General features: G+C 45.1%; 1 protein-coding gene across 1 annotated transcript in view; it reads left to right on the forward strand.

The window, feature by feature from the left end:
• adamtsl3 (ADAMTS-like 3) overlaps positions 1–17,033 on the forward strand; it is a 605,457-nt gene that overhangs the window by 528,235 nt on the left and 60,189 nt on the right. The window lies entirely within an intron of this gene.

Consider the following 17,033-nt stretch of genomic DNA (forward strand, 5'->3'; position numbering starts at 1 on the left):
TAGCAGAGAATTTTCAGTCAACCAACAGCATTTATGGTACCTTCCACACATATAAAACTTTATGTCAGGGTCCGTTTTTAAATCAAGCATCATGTTGTACCTTGTGTGTGTGCGTGTGTGTGTGTCTGCTTGTGTGTGCATGTGTCTGTGCATGCATGTATGTGTGCTTGCATGAGTGTGTGTGTGTGTGTTGGTGCGCTGATGTACGCATGCATGTGCGTGTGCCTGTATTTGCAATGTTATTGTTATTTTTCAGTGTGTGGAACCATTCAACCCATGGGAAAGTGTGGAAGCTTGGAACGTTTTGATTAAAGATTGAACTTTAAGCTATTAATCTGAAACGCATTAATAATTGTTGATAAGATGCAGGTGTCATGGGCTAACATTGTTAATTGTACATGTGAAGGCAACAAACTGTTGATTATTTTCTAGATTTGTGGGGTCTTTTTGTCCATCGATGTTAGTAACCGTCAGTGATTGCTGAACTGGAGCAAAGGACATTCAAACCTCGGATGCGATGTGTAAAAAGGACAGGCTTGAGGATCCTAATAGATATTAGAGTCCAGTCCGACTGGGGGTCAACTAGTTTTCTGTGAGAAACATGTTACATCTCGTGCATATTGCCAAGTCGCATTAGAAAACCTGCTGCATACAAGTTCACTGCAAGGTTTAATAGTTAGCAGGCTGCCAATATTCGACTTTCTGCAATACATTATCTTCCTTTGGACATGATTCTGCTGTTTGAGGAATTTCAGTGGGTGCATCAGAGCAGCTATAAAACTTTTTTCAACTGTTCTCTTACTTGGTACAAAAAGATATTTCTTCATTTAGTTGTGCAGTTTTCCCCTCGATATATCCAGGCTCTGTGGCCTCCCCCAATATGCAATTCAAACAAGTCTGTGCTTTGGTAAACAGGAGGTGGATCAAATATAGGGGAAGATAAGTGTTCACCATTCTATTTAGCTGGGGATACTCCAGACCCCTCAAACCTCTTTTCCTCTCTCGTGTTGGCAGTATAATCTTATATATGGAAGAAACATTAGAAGGAGGTTAAGGCACCTGATTTTTTATTCATTGACAGCTGTGGCTCAGTGGCAGGACTGTCACCTCAGTCAGATAGTTGTGGATTCAAATCCCACTCCCGGCACTTGCGCAGAAAAACTAGGCCTCATTCTAGAACAGCACTGAAAGAAGACTGCACTGTCAGAGGGTGCTATTTTTAAAAAATAAAACATTAAACTAAGCCCCTGCCGACCCTCCCTTGGACGATCAGCCATGATCGTGATGAATGGTGGAACACGCTCGAAGGGCCAAATGGCCTCCTCCTGCTCCTATCTTATATGTTCCTATGCTATGTTTCTCTGATCCTCTGAACCTTCTAGTGTCAAGGAAGGGAGGCCTAAAATTCCCATGATGCATTTCTCACTTGCTTGGCCAAAATGTAACTGCAGCAGCTGGAAATCTTTCACCATCGTCACCCCGTCCCTCCCCAAGATCCCGTGGCAAGATCCCGGTGAAATTTCCAACTGAAGCCTCAGCCTCCAGTCAAAAGGACAGGTGCATACACCTGTCTTGATGTCTTGAACCAACATTAACCCGTGCCAGCGTACAGAGCAATATCCTGTAAAGAGTGTGAACATAAGAAAAACTGCATTGGTTTAGTGGCTTTTTTTTCAAAATTGTACAACCTGTTTTTACGTTGCCATCAGATAGGTTGCTGGTGTTACAATTATGAGGTTTAAAATATTATTTTTGAGGATTGTATCTTTAAATTGGGGGTAACATGAAAGGGGTCAGTCAGTCTGACAATAAGCCTGGGTAACTGTCAGCGATCAAAGGAGAAATTATATTGTTTTACTGGGAAGAAAGTGTAAGGCACAGAAGCTTGGAGACCATAGAACATAGAACAGTACAGCACAGAACAGGTCCTTCGGCCCACGATGTTGTGCCGAGCTTTATCTGAAACCAAGATCAAGCTATTTCACTCCCTATCATCCTGGTGTGCTCCATGTGCCTATCCAATAACCGCTTAAATGTTCCTAAAGTGTCTGACTCCACTATCACTGCAGGCAGTCCATTCCACACCCCAACCACTCTCTGCGTAAAGAACCTACCTCGGACATCCTTCCTATATCTCCCACCATGAACCCTATAGTTATGCCCCCTTGTAATAGCTCCATCCACCCGAGGAAATAGTCTTTGAACGTTCACTCTATCTATCCCCTTCATCATTTTATAAACCTCTATTAAGTCTCCCCTCAACCTCCTCTGCTCCAGAGAGAACAGCCCTAGCTCCCTCAACCTTTTCTCATAAGACCTACCCTCCAAACCAGGCAGCATCCTGGTAAATCTCCTCTGCACTCTTTCCAGCGCTTCCACATCCTTCTTATAGTGAGGTGACCAGAACTGCACACAATATTCCAAATGTGGTCTCACCAAGGTCCTGTACAGTTGCAGCATATCCCCAAAGCTCTTAAACTCCAACCCCCTGTTAATAAAAGCTAACACACTATAGGCCTTCTTCACAGCTCTATCCACTTGAGTGGCAACCTTCAGAGATCTGTGGAAAAGGATCCCAAGATCTCTCTGTTCCTCCACAGTCTTCAGAACCTTACCTTTGACCCTGTAATCCACATTTAAATTTGTCCTACCAAAATGAATCACCTCACATTTATCAGGGTTAAACTCCATCTGCCATTTTTCAGCGCAGCTTTGCATCCTATCTATGTCTCTTTGCAGTCGACAACAGCCCTCCACCTCATCCACTACTCCACCAATCTTGGTGTCATCAGCAAATTTACTGATCCACCCTTCAGCCCCCTTCTCTAGGTCATTAATAAAAATCACAAATAGCAGAGGACCAAGCACTGATCCCTGTGGCACTCCGCTAGCAACCTGCCTCCAGTCCAAAAATTTTCCATCCACCACCACCCTCTGTCTTCGATCAGATAGCCAGTTACCTATCCAATCGGCCAACTTTCCCTCTATCCCATACCTCCTTACTTTCATCATAAGCCGACCATGGGGGACCTTATCAAACGCCTTACTAAAATCCATGTATATGACATCAACTGCCCTCTCCTCATCAACACACTTAGTTACCTCCTCAAAAAATTCTATCAAATTTGTGAGGCACGACTTGCCCTTCACGAATCCGTGCTGACTGTCCCGGATTAATCCGCATCTTTCTAAATGGTCGTAAATCCCATCCCTAAGGACCTTTTCCATCAACTTACCAACCACCAAAGTAAGACTAACCGGTCTATAATTACCAGGGTCATTTCTACTCCCTTTCTTAAACAGAGGAACAACATTCGCCACTCTCCAGTCCTCTGGCACCATCCCCGTGGACAGTGAGGACCCAAAGATCAAAGCCAAAGGCTCTGCAATCTCATCCCTTGCCTCCCAAAGAATCCTAGGATATATTTCATCAGGCCCAGGGGACTTATCGACCTTCAGTTTATTCAAAACTGCTAGTACATCCTCCCTCCGAACATCTACTTCCTCCAGCCTATTAGCCTGTAACACCTTCTCTTCCTCACAATGGCAGGAGCTTGTGTGTTGGCAATGGAGACCGAGTCTCAAAAATCCCAAAAAAGTGTTGAGAATGTTGGGTTATAAACAACTGTGCTTTAAACTGTCCATTTAGTTCCAAGGTGAAAGAGGGTCTCAAGGATAGCTAATTAGCATTTCTACGGAGATACAAACCTATGTGATTCACATTACCATAACAGAGGATGCAAAGAAAGCCATTATAAAGCTCAGGTTATAGGCGTTTTCGAGAATATCGCTGAATATCATATGGAGTGTTTTTAGTTTGCTCAGATCTAGGAGAGAAGAAACAACTAGAGGCCAAATAAAGTCTCCCAAATAGGTGTGCAAGTGGAAGCTTGCACTTGGATTAAAATGACTAAATTCATTGGAAGTTAAAACAAGCCTGGAAGAGTCACCTAGCTTGGGCTAGAGGACAGGTCTCCAGTAAAAGAAAACTTCACTGTGTAAGACAGTTCTAAGATTGCAAGGTACCAAGTTGAAAATAGAAAACAACAGGAAGCTAAAAATCACTTTGGATTGATTCTGGGGAAATATGTAAAAGGCAGTGTAAAGCATACCTCTGAATTGCTTATTTTCTTGTTAGGCTCGGAATAAGATGGGGATATTTTGTTCTGTGGCTTAAAGTATAAGTTGACTACAAAGATTGTATTTAGTTTTTAGTATTTTACTCATTTGTTACAGTAAATATCTTCAGACATAAAATATTGATGTGTCATCCGATCAGCTATTTAACTGGGAGTTCACATTTCTTTTTTAAAAAGTTATTAGTCTCTACGGGGATCGTAACATTTCTAACTCTATACGCTGGCATGAGTTAATGTTGGTTCAAGACAGCATGAGTGAATTATTTGAGCAATTTGTTTCACTTTGTGGCATGGACAGGTTCCAGATTGGTGATGCTTGCTAGCTGGAAGCTCTCTTAGCTGGATTGTTTTTGGGTCTGACTTTTGACAGGCTGTGATATCCTACAGCAGGGACCCTGGGCGAGGGAGGTGGGTGGGTTGTCCAAGTTGTTCAAGCACCATCCAAAATTTTTGTTCTTTTTAAATTGGACCACATCTGCTTTCATATAAACATGTCCAAGATGCCCTTATTAAACACAACAACATTGGGTGTTCCTCCAAAACATTCAGTTCAGCAATCTGGGGTGGCACAGTGCCACAGTGGTTAGCACTGCTGCCTCACAGCGCCAGTGTCCCAGGTTCAATTCTGGCCTCGGGTCACTGTCTCTGTGGAGTTTGCATGTTCTCTCCGTGCCTGCGTGGCTTTCCTCCGGGTGCTCCCACAGTCCAAAGATGTGTGGGTTAGATTGATTGGCCGTGCTAAATTGACCCTAGTGTCAGGGGGACTAGCAGAGTAAATGCATGGGTTGCGAGAATAGGGCCTGGGTGGGATTGTGGTCGGTACAGACTCGATGGGCCGAATGTCCTCCTTCTGTACGGTAGGGATTCTATGATCAATAGAAAACAATTATTTGAGCTTGTGCTTCTAACTGTCACAGGTATAGGTTGAGAGGCAATAGATTTAAAACTGAAATGAAGAGGAACTACTACTCGCAGAGGGTGGTGAATTTGCGGAACTCGCTGCCCCCTAGCATGGTGGAGTCTGGATCATTAAATGGTTTTAAGAAGGAGATAGAAATATTTCTAATTTTAAAAATGGGATAAAGGGATATGAGGAGCAGGAGGGGAGGTGGAACTGAGACCAGGGATCAGCCCTGATCTGATTGAATGGCGGAGCAGGTTGAAGAACTGAATTTGCTGACTTCTGCTCCTAATTCTTATAACTGTTCACTAGGGATATTACAATGAATAATAAATGTTTTAATGGACCCCTGACATATTACCGCTGCATGATAATTACGCTATAGAGTTTTTATCTGACATGACTGTTTGACTTTTCTTTCATTTTATTTTATTTGAAGGGATAACTTAACGAATGTATTAATGTTTTTATTTGAACAATATTTTCAAATTCTTCCTTAAAAGTGAAATCATTCTGGCAACTTTGTATCCAAACATTCTCCAAAAAACATTCCTGCCCAAATCGCTGGCCCTCGTTGGCCAAATATCATTAGAACAACTAGGCTCGCATTAGGTACAAAAACAGAAACTGCTGGAAAAACTCAGCATGCCTGACAGCATCTGTGGAGAGAACCGTGCGAAGATTTCAACTTTGGATGACTCGGGTCTATCATCCAGACCCTTTAAATCATCAATAACAAAAACCACAAACCCCTGAAACCACTTTACTTGTGCTAACAAACATTGTGTGGTGGATTCTACGTACCCCCAACGGACGCGTTTCCCGAGGGTGGGGGCATGTAAGATAGGACAGACACCAACCCCATCACCTTCCCACCCACCCCGAGCTCACTGCCATAATACAAAGGGTGGGTCAGTATTCCGCCTGCCATATATGAATAAATATTTAAGGGTCAATTAGACTTGTTATCAAGCCAATTAACCTATGATAAAGCTACCCATGCCATAAAACAGTTGGCATGGGCAGCCAGGCAGGAGCAGGCTTTATTCCCTGAGGTGATGGAGGTGTCGCACTTCAAGGTCTGTCCTTTGCCAATTGCAGGGAGGCCCCTCTAAGGTCAAACCCATTCCTTCCTTCATTCCTGCTCCTTCTCTTAAACCTACCGTCTCTCCTCTGCCCCTTTCCCTAACCTACCCAAACCCTCCCAGCCCAAAACCTGCTCCAGGTATCTATCTATCTTCTACCACAGTCCCGACAACGGCCTATGGTGTCTTCATAATGGTGCTGTGTTACTTGGCTACAGATCATGGGGTGTCCTCCCCAGTGAGGTCATGTGATCAGCTCTGAAATCTGCTTAACAACAAGCCTGGGTGGCTTTCTTACCACGGGAACAGATCGAGACTTATAGCGAGCAAGAGAGAGGATTCACAGAGACAAAATGCTGGTATAGTCAGCAGAGAGGAAATGGTTGTAATTCCTTGGTGAGCTGCTAGTTAGAACACAAAAGGAAGGGTAGTCTCTGGTCAAAGAGACACATCCAGTGACGATAAAGTCTCTGGAAGATTTGCCCTGGTGAAGCCAGGAGGTGAAACCAGCGGAGTGGGCCTTACGACTGGTGGTTGGTTTGGAAATTCTTCAAAAACAGTGTCTCGATATTATGACTTAATGAAACAGTAAGACCTAAGCCCATTGGAAGCTGGGTCTTACTGTGGAGTGTTTCCTATGAAAACTATAATCCTCTGGAGAGTGTGCTGTAATATAAATACCGTGTGAGCTCATTGGTAGCATTAAGACATGAGTAAGTTGTTTTTTTGCTTTCTTTCACAAGACGTGGTCATTGCTAGTTAGGCCAGCATTTATTGACCATCCCTAATAGCCCTTGAGAAGGTGGTAGTGAACCGCCTTCTTGAACCGCTGCCATCCATGTGCTGCCCAGGTACACCCAGAGTTCTAGGATTTTGACCCAGTGACAGTGAAGGAATGGCAATATATTTCCAAGCCAGGATGGTGTGTGAGTTGGAGGGGCAATTGCAGCTGGTGATCTTCCCAATGGTCTGCTGCCCTTGTCCTTCTAGATGGTAGCAGTTGTGGGTTTGGAAAATGCTGTCGAAGGAGCCTTGGTGAGTTCCTGCAGTGCATCTTGTAGATGCTACACACGGCTACCACTGTGCGGGGGAACGTCCGAATATTTAAGGTGGCGGATGGGGTGCCAGTCAAGCGGGTTGCTTTGTCCTGAATGATGTCGAGAACAGAGAACACGGAGGATTGAGAATCTTTGGAATTCTCTACCCCAGAGGCTTGTGGAAGCTCAGTCACTGAGTATGTTTAAGGTAGAGTTGGATTTCAGATGAACAGTCAGTTAAAGAATTATGGGGATAGTATTGGGTAGAAGTCATTGAAGTGTCTGATCAGTCATGATTGTATTGAATGGTGGAACAGGCTTGATGGGCTGAATGGCCTACTCCTGTTCCGATGTTCCTGTGACACCCAAATACCATGAAAGAATTTTTGAACGTTTCAATTCAACAGCTTTTGGAATCGATCTTTGACCACTAATTCTCAAAACCTTTTATAATTTACGATCGCTTATCAGATCCAGAGCTAAGAGGGTTCAATTAGAAAGACAAATTATACAAACATCAATCGGGGATTGGGGGCTTACCTGATTGAGGCAATTAGAATGTTTGAGTTTCCATAGGGTCGAAGAAGAGAAACCATTTCCTCAGAAATGAGGAGATGCTATCTTAATTTAGAATCATAGAATTCTTATAATGCACAAAGAGGCCATTCGGCCCATCGAGTCTGCACCGACTCTCCGACAGAGTATCTTACCCAGGCCCACTCCGACCCTATCCCCCTAACCCCACGCACTTACCCCCACAATCTACACATCTTGGGACACTAAGAGGTTACTTAGCATGGCCAATCCACTTAATCTGCATATCTTTGGACCGTGGGAGGAAACCAGAGGGTACCCGGAGGAAACCCTCGCAGACACCAGGAGAACATGCAAGCTCCGCACAGTCACCTAAAGTAGGAATTGAACTCGGGTCCCTGGTGCTGTGGGGCAGCAGTGCTAACCACTGTGCCACCCTAATTTAGACCTAAGCCATCAAGAGGGAAATTAGGACGCACTATTTCACCCAGAAGGTAGTGCATGGGAATGTGGAGCTCTGTGTCTAGCGATCAATAGACATTGGCTGGTTAAGAGGCATCAAGAGATATGTAGAAAGATACAGATAAATGAAGTGATGATACAGATCAGCAATGAGTTAAATGAGTGTCGGACAGCAGGCTCGGGGGCTGAATGAACTGTTCCTGGTTTGATTCCCGGCTTTATTCCACACCCCAGAAACCTGAGATGATTCGATGAAAAAGGTTCCACTTTTTCCTTTAAAACTTTAAGCATTTATTGCTGTTTTCATTGACCCAACTTTTAGGTGTATCTTCAGTATCCTCCTTTAACTCTGTCTATACTTCCTGCTGCCTCGGAAAAGCAGCCAGCATAATTAAGGGCCCCACGCACCTCGGACATTCTCTCTTCTATTTTCTTCCGTCGGGAAAAAAATGCAAAAGCCTGAGAACACGTACCAATTGACTCAAGGACAGCTTCTTCCCTGCTGCCATCAGACTTTTGAATGGACCTACCTTTCACGAAGTTGATCTTTCTCTACACCCTAGCTATGACTGTAACACTACATTCTGCACTCTCTCCTTTCCTTCTCTATGAACGGTATGCTATGTATAGCGCGCAAGAAACAATACTTTTCACTGTATATTAATACATGTGACAATAAATCAAATCAAATCAATGGGGTACCCAGAACGGCACACAATCCTGTATGATAAGCTCGCAGTTTGCAATAGTCCAGGGCAATATTATGGAGTCGTTATGGTAAGTGTGCACTGTTGGTGGAACCCTCGCTGGCAATGAGCACACATCAGAGAAGTGTGTGGGTTCAAGAGTCCACTTCACCAGTGTCAGCTCATTGCTGCTGTGCAGTGTCTTCAGAAGCTGGTTCACATTCAAAATTATCTCAAACTCTAATGATGGTGCTGTAAAGAGCTTGTTGTCTATCTGGGCTTCATCCCTTTCCATTGAAGTCCCAGCGTGAGGAGCTGGGACAATGTTGTCAGGTGACATGAATAACATTTAGGTACTGACATGCCCTCTAGTGGCCATTGCAGAGCACTGTCTCTATCTCTCTCCCTCTCTCTTCACACCGCAGTTTTAAACAACCTTTCTGGTTGTCTTTTCAACCTCAAAGGTTGTCTCAATCTTATCTGCATTTATCTACTTATCTTTGGTTTGATTTATTATTGTCACATGTATTAGGATACAGTGAAAAGTATTGTTTCTTGAGCACCATACAGATAAAGCATACCGTTCATAGAGTTCATAGTGGAGAAAGAAAGGAGAGGCTGCAGAACCTTCTGGAAAGTTTGATTTCTTCCAGTTAATGCCTTTGTGCATCTCAAGTCTATTTCAGCTGGAAACCCGTGGGACATTAAATATGCCATTAAATATAATGGGAGAGGTGGTGGTGTAGTGGTATTGTCACTGGACTAGTGATCCAGAGACCCAGGGTAATCCTCTAGGGTCCCAGATTCAAATCCCACCATGGCAAATGGTGAAATTTGAATTCAGTAAGGATCTGGAGTTAAAAGTCTAATGATGGCCATGAGGGCACATTGTCAATTGTTGTAAAAATTCTTCTGGACCACTAATGTCCTTTAGGGAAGGAAAACTGCCGTCCTTACCTGGCCTGGCCTACATGTGACTCCAGACCCACAGCGATGAGGTTGACTCTTAAATGCCCTCAGGGATAGGCAATAAATGTTGGCCCAGCCAGCGATGCCCGCATCCCAGAAGGAAAACAATCCAGCAAAATGGCTGTTTAGTGCCCATTTTGCTTTGTCGCGATGACACAATTGAGTCAGAGGCAGTTCAGAGAAAGTACACTCCACTCATTCCTGCACTGAGGATCTTCTCTTATGAAGAAAGTTTGACCAGTCTAAAGATGTGCAGGTTCAGTGGATTAGCCATGCTAAGTGTGCAAGGTTACGGGATAGAAAAGGGGGAGTTGGGCTTGGGTGTAAGATGCTCTTTCGGAGAGTCGGTGCAGACTCGATGGGCCTATTGGCCTCCTTTGCACTGTAGGGATTCTATGGTTCTATGGTTGCGACTGTACCCACTAGAGTTTAGAGGAATACATGGTGGTCTTATTGAAACATATAAGACCCTTAGGGGACTTAATTGGGTAGGTATCAGGAGGATGTTTCTATTTGGGGAGTCTAGAACTAGGGGACACAGTTTAAGAATAAGACTTTTAAGGAGAAATGTTGTCCTCTCACTGGGTCATTAGTCTGTGGAATTCTTTTCCCCAGAATGCAGTGGATGTTGGGTCATTCAATTTATTCAAGGCAGAGTTAGACAGATTTCTGATTGACCCAGGAGTCAAGAGTTATGAGGGAGGACAGGCCGGAGCATAGAGTTACCACAACCAGATCAGCCGGGATATTATTGAATGTTGGAGCAGGCTAGGAGGGCTAAATCTCCTGCTCATAAATCCATGAACGTTGTTGTTCTTCCAAAATGGCATCTGCTGTGCACATGCACATTTTCTGGTACTAGATGCACCGATATGGTTTTGGTGAAGATATCAGTGCGTACATGGGGAGCATCCACAGAAGGTATGCTGAGGAGGCAGCTTGTGACCTCAATCTGCGATACATCGATTTGAGGCCAACGGTTCCATCTTGGAGCTTCAGCTAACACCCGCTCTTAACCTGAGACAGCTCAACACACATTCTGTGACAGGTAGGACCCCAGCCGCATTAATTAACATGAACTATTTGCTGACTGATCCCTGAGGGGTGTGGTGGTGATTGCAGAAGTGTCCCCAGAGCTGTTGTTAAAATCTGCAGGAAGTGGCGTGATGTGCTGAAGGACATTTTTCTGACTTCAAAGATTCTGCATAAACCACTTGCTTCCAGGCCTTGGTACAGCAATATTGATCATTACAGTTTGTACTTGAGAACAATGAAGGAAATAATAACCAGAGCAAATTAAGCATTCCTAACAAAATGTATAAATGAAACCATGCTATATTGATACAAACCTCAACTAATTGCCCATGTGCATTCCCTCAGTCCCAGTGTCTTTGCCAATCCCTTGCTCCTAGCCGGTACTAGCCCAATGGCCGCAGTAGGGCTGATGGAAGGATGCTAACTTTCTCTGGAAGGCCATTTGCACAGAGCAGCTCTGGGCCTGGAACACATGGATCATCTTGGCTTGGGTGGCAGCAGTCTGATAGCGTGCTGGCAGCAGGGGGAGAGCTATCAACCTGAACTCACTGACCTTCACCACTTGCGTGAGGTTATTTAATTTTTGCGGCACTCATCATGGCTACCTGCTCCCACTACCTTTTGCAGAGTTTGCTTTGTGGGCCACCTGTTGACAGATGATGTCCCTCCTTCTGTGCCAGGGTTTCCCTGCAATGTTCCCAAACCTTGGAACCCACTCTCTGTCAGCTTGTGCCATTTTCCCATCTTTTCCAGGTCAGCAAGTAACATCTGTGCCACAGAAATGCCAGGCAATGACCATCACCAATAAGAGACAATCTAATCACCACCCTTTGACATTCAGTGGTGTCACCGTCACTGAACCCCCACTGGCAGCATCCTTGGTGTTTCCATTGATCAGAAACGCAACTGGACTCACCACATAAACACAGTGGCTACAAGAGCAGGTCAGAGGCTCGGAATACTGCGGCGAGTAACTCACCTCCTGACTCCCCAAAGCCTGTCCGCCACCTACAAGGCACAAGTCAGGAGTGTTATGGAATATTCTCCACTCAAGAAGTTTGACACCATCCAGGACAAAGCAGCCTGCTCGATTGGTACCATGTCCACAAACATCCACTCCCTCTATCACCGACGCTCAGTAGCAGCAGTGTGGACTATCTACAAGATGCACTGCAGCAATTCACCAAAGATCCTTAGACAGCACCTTCCAAACCCATGACCACTTCCATCTAGAAGGACAAGGACAGCAGATTCATGGGAACACCACCACCTGCACGTTCCCCTCCAAGCCACTCACCATCCTGACTTGGAAACATATCGCCGTTCTTTCGCAGTCGCTGGGTCAAAACCCTGGAATTCCCTCCCTAACGGCATTGTGGGTCAACCCACATGGATTGCAGCGATTCAAGAAGGCAGCTCACCACCACCTTCTCAAGGGCAACCAGGGATGGGCAATAAATACTGGCCAACCCCAGCGACGCCCACGTCCCATGAATGAATATAAAAAAGGAATCAATTGTAGAATGTCTCCCAGAGTCTGCATTAACCTGTATGCCCCCCATGTTGAGAGGTGCAGGTTGGTTGTAAGTAATGTGGGATAGCTTTAACTCATGTTGACCTCTCCATTTTCAGAGGTGCAGCCATTCAGCATCTTGCTCAGCCCTGGCTGCAGGGCTGCAGTTACTTAAATTACCAGGAGAGTGGAGATTTGGGTGCTTTCTGCAGCTGAAGCAATGAGTGATGGGTAATCTTGCATCACGAGACCTGTGCCTGTTTTTGGTCCATGGCCTTTTACCTATTGTACCAGGCTGCGACTATGTTTGTGTTCCATTCCATTTGAGGTACCACTTTGGCACCATTCTCAATGTCAGGTCTGATGCACTTTCCATCCACTTATAACATTGTACTACTGGTCTACACAAAGAAACACAAGCCCCTAACCTAGGTGGGAAATATTCCAAATTAGAATGTGATAGAATTTCCACAGAAATGTCACTGAATCTTAGACCAGACTCAGAATGAATATCGTGATAATGGAGTGAGCGGTACTGCAGGAGCACTCATGCATGCTGAGCTAACGTTGGTCCTGAATCATTGCAAGTATTCAGAATAAACACAGGCAAGGTCAGCTCCACCTTACCTACCTCTCCCCGCTCTGTTAGCAGGGAACATCCTGTATTCCAGAGCATGGCTTGCGTGCGCCCACCCTATAAAGGACCCCCAGAGGGAGATACTGCATAATCTCTAACATGTGACATAACTGCACCATACCTTTACGTGTGTCCAGTTGCATCATAACACGGTGGCACAGTGGTTAGCACTGCTGCCTCACAGCGCCAGGGACCCGGGTTCAATTCGGGCTTGGGTGACTGTCTGTGTGGAGTTTGCACGTTCTTCCCATGTCTGCGTGGGTTTCCTCCGGGTGCTCCTGTTTCCTCCCACAGTCCAAAGATGTGCGGGTTAGGTTGATTGGCCATGATAAATTGCTTCTTAGTGTCAGGGGGATTAGCAGGGTAAATATGTGGAGTTATGGGTTTGGGTGGGATTGTCGTCGGTGCAGGCTCACTGGGCTGAATGGCCTCGGTATGTACTGTAGGGGTTCTATGATAACATTCTATAATAAATTGCCCCTTAGTGTCCAAAGATGTGTAGGTTAGATGGATTAACCATGGTAAATGAGCAAGGTTATGGGGATATGGCAGAGGGGAGTTCCTGGGTGGGATGATCTTTTGGAGAGTTGTTGCAGTCTCAATGGGCTGAATGGCCTCCTTCTGCACTGTAGAGATTCTATGGTTAACACTTTCCAATAGACTGTGGTTTAACTGCATAGATTTCACAACACAAAAAACATGCTATTTGGCCCAACTGGTTCATGCTGGGTACACGCTATGTCATCTACTTTATCGAACTCCACCAAACATAACCTTCTACTGCTTTCTTCATCTTGTTTTTAATCTAGCTTTCCATTAAATGTACTTTGCTATTGGCCTCAATTACTCCATGTGCTATCAAATTCCAAACTCAAACAAAACAAATGTATCTCAAGTCCTTTACTAGATTTATAAGTGGCTATCTTAATTTATTAGTGACTATCTATCTTAATTTTAAAGACCTTCAACCTTCCCTGCAAAAGAAAACAGTCCCAGCCCATTGAGTCTTTCCTAATGGTTTTAACCTCCTAGTTCTGGTATCATCATCGTAAATCTTTCTCCTTCCTTCTATATTCTTTTCATAGTACAACCAGAACTGTACACATTACTCTAAGTCTGGTCTAACCAAGATTCCCCACAAATTCTGTCCTGCCAAGACACAGTTGGATTTTGGAATACGCAGACTATTGTGAAACCTCTTGGAACACCATATTTGAGGAATGATGAGGTTTGGTGAAATGCTTAAAAAAGCATTCCTCTGCTAAGTGTTCTGATCCCATATGAGGTCATGAAACTCAGCTTATAATGTCGCACAGCCAGACACGGTTCCTTTATCAGTGTTTTATGGATAATAACTCGAGCTGTTATCTCATTGTGTTTGTTTTTGCTGCACTGCTTCCTGTGATGTCCGGCGAGGGAAAAAAAACATTCGGCATTTTGCTTGATTTGTTATCGGGGCCTTGTAAATTATCACTCACTCACTCTGCCCGTTTCCTTCGTTCCTTTGTCTTGGTCAAACTCCTTTCTTAAAGCAAATAGCAGTTGACCATTTCAATCTATCACATGATTCAGGCAGAAAGGAATCTGAAATCACTTCAGTGTGAGAGTGCATAACCGAATCGAGCCAACATTAACATGGGAGTCATAACATACCAATTTAAAAACTCTTTTAGCTCCATCAACACCAGCGTGTTATTTTTATTGATGTTTTTGTAGTACGTTACTGCAGAGTAAGCTAATGTACCTTGTGGTATTGGCTTTTCCAACTTTGGGAGAGAGGCAGACAATCCTGTAGGTATACCGATGATCTGGCATGTGATCAACCAATGAAATGCTCACCAAACTTTCACTTTGCTTCCAATGTAATCCCAATAATTCCAACGCCAGTCCGACTGTGCAAATTGATCCAAGATAACACCAGAACGTGGTGACTTCTTGCGAGCTGCGGCCAGTATATCCCCTCATTCTATCTTTTACCCTCGTTCTATGCTTTTAAAACTCTACTCTCTCTACACCCTAGCTATGACTGTAACACTACATTCTGCACTCTCACCTATCTTTTCCCAAAGGTAGGGGAGTCTAAAACTAGAGGGCATAGGTTTAAGGTGAGAGGGGAGAGATACAAAAGGGTCCAGAGGGGCAATTTTTTCACTCAGAGAATCATAGAAATCCTACAGTGCAGAAGGAGGCCAGTCGGCCCATCGAGTCTGCACCAACAACAATCCCACCCAAGCCCTATCCCCGCTTGGTTAACCTGCTAATCCCTCTAACCTATCACATCCTGGGGCACTAAGGGTTAATTTAGCATGGCCAATCAACCTAACCTGCACATCTTTGGACTGTGGGAGGAAACCGGAGCACCCGGAGGAAACACACGCAGCCACGGGGAGAATGTGCAAACTCCACACAGACAGTGACCCAAGCTGGGAATTGAACCCAGGTCCCTGGCGCTGTGAGGCAGCAGTGCGAACCACTGTGCCACCATACCGCCGTACCACAGAGGGTGGTGAGTGTCTGAAACAAGCTGCCAGAGGTGGTAGCAGAGGCGGGTACAATTTTGTCTTTTGAAAAGCATTTAGACAGTTACATGGGTAAGATGGGTACAGAGGGATATGGGCCAAATGCAGGCAATTGGGACTAGCTTAGTGGTAAAAATGGGCGGCATGGACAAGTTGGGCCGAAGGGCCTGTTACCATGCTGTAAACCTCTATGACTCTGACTCTTTCCTTCTCTATGTACAGTATGCTTTGTCTGTATAGCGCGCAAGAAACAATACTTTTCACTGTATAGTAATATATGTGACAATAATGAATCAAATCAAATCAAAAAAAGTTTGGAATTTTATATCAAAAAATGAAAGTGACCTTAAGAAGGTTCTCAGTTTTGAATGGGGGAAGTCCCAAGGCCAGTGCTTGTTTCTCTCGGTTTGTCTCAGTTGGTAGAATACTCACCACTCAGTTAGACAGTTGTGCTCTCACGCTATTCAAGTATTTACGGCAGGATTCTGAGCCCCTGATGAGAGCAAGCAAGGAAATAGCTGATTTTGGTGGGTGGCACAGTGGTTAGCACTGCTGCCTCACAGCGCCAGGGACCTGGGTTCAATTCCAGCCTTGGGTGACTGCCTGTGTGGAGTTTGCACCTTCTCCCCATGTCTGCGAGGGTTTCCTCCGAGTGCTCCAGTTTCCTCCCAGAGTCCAAAGATGTGCAGGTTAGGGGGATTAGTGGGCTAAATATGTGGAAGTTACGGCGATGGGGCCTGGGTAAGAGTCAGTGCAGACTCGATGGGCCGAATGGCCTCCTTCCGCACTGTAGGGATTCTATGGAACCTTTGCACCACCTGCTGGCGCACTGTTTGGGGGCACCATCCCACCGCCAGGCCATTATCTCTGAAATGGGATGGAGGAGTGGCAAGATGCCAATGAAGAATCTTTAAAGATTTATTAAGACCTATTGTCAGAGGCGGACTGGAATTCCTTAGCAGCCTGTGGGCTTCCCGAGGTGTCAGGGGCTGGGTCAGCTGCCTGAAATCAGCCTCCTGGTGGCAGATCAGGGAGCCACCACTCCAGGGAGGCTTTGAGGCCTTCCCTACCTGTCCAGCTAAATGCTGCAGCCACGGGTTGCCCTTTGAAGGAATTCCCTCTCCACAATAGTGTCCTGGCTGCTGAGTCTAGTTTTTATTTAAATGTTTATTAAGTTGGGAAGAGGGCACCTCCACATTGAGGTGCTCTCTTGTCTTCCTACCTGGAGAGGCAGTCTGCTGCTTCTTTAGTGCGGGAGGGCGCCCATTCAGGTCCCCAGCTTCAAGAGCACTCCTGGCATCCTTAATTGGATGGTGAGCCCACCCTCTGGTCACAAATTAGCCAATTTGAGGAAAGTCAGTTGTCGGTGACTATTTCCCACACAGAGTGAGGTTATGTCCCTGACATTGGAATCCCAAACTAAAGGACAAAACGCTGCTCTTACCATTTTATCATCCAACATTACCAGGATGGAAGAAGGAGCCCTAGTTGGACACCCGGGGAAGTGCTGTACTCC

This window comes from Mustelus asterias, chromosome 24 (genome assembly GCF_964213995.1).
Source record: "Mustelus asterias chromosome 24, sMusAst1.hap1.1, whole genome shotgun sequence".
In the NCBI taxonomy this organism is placed as follows: domain Eukaryota; kingdom Metazoa; phylum Chordata; class Chondrichthyes; order Carcharhiniformes; family Triakidae; genus Mustelus; species Mustelus asterias.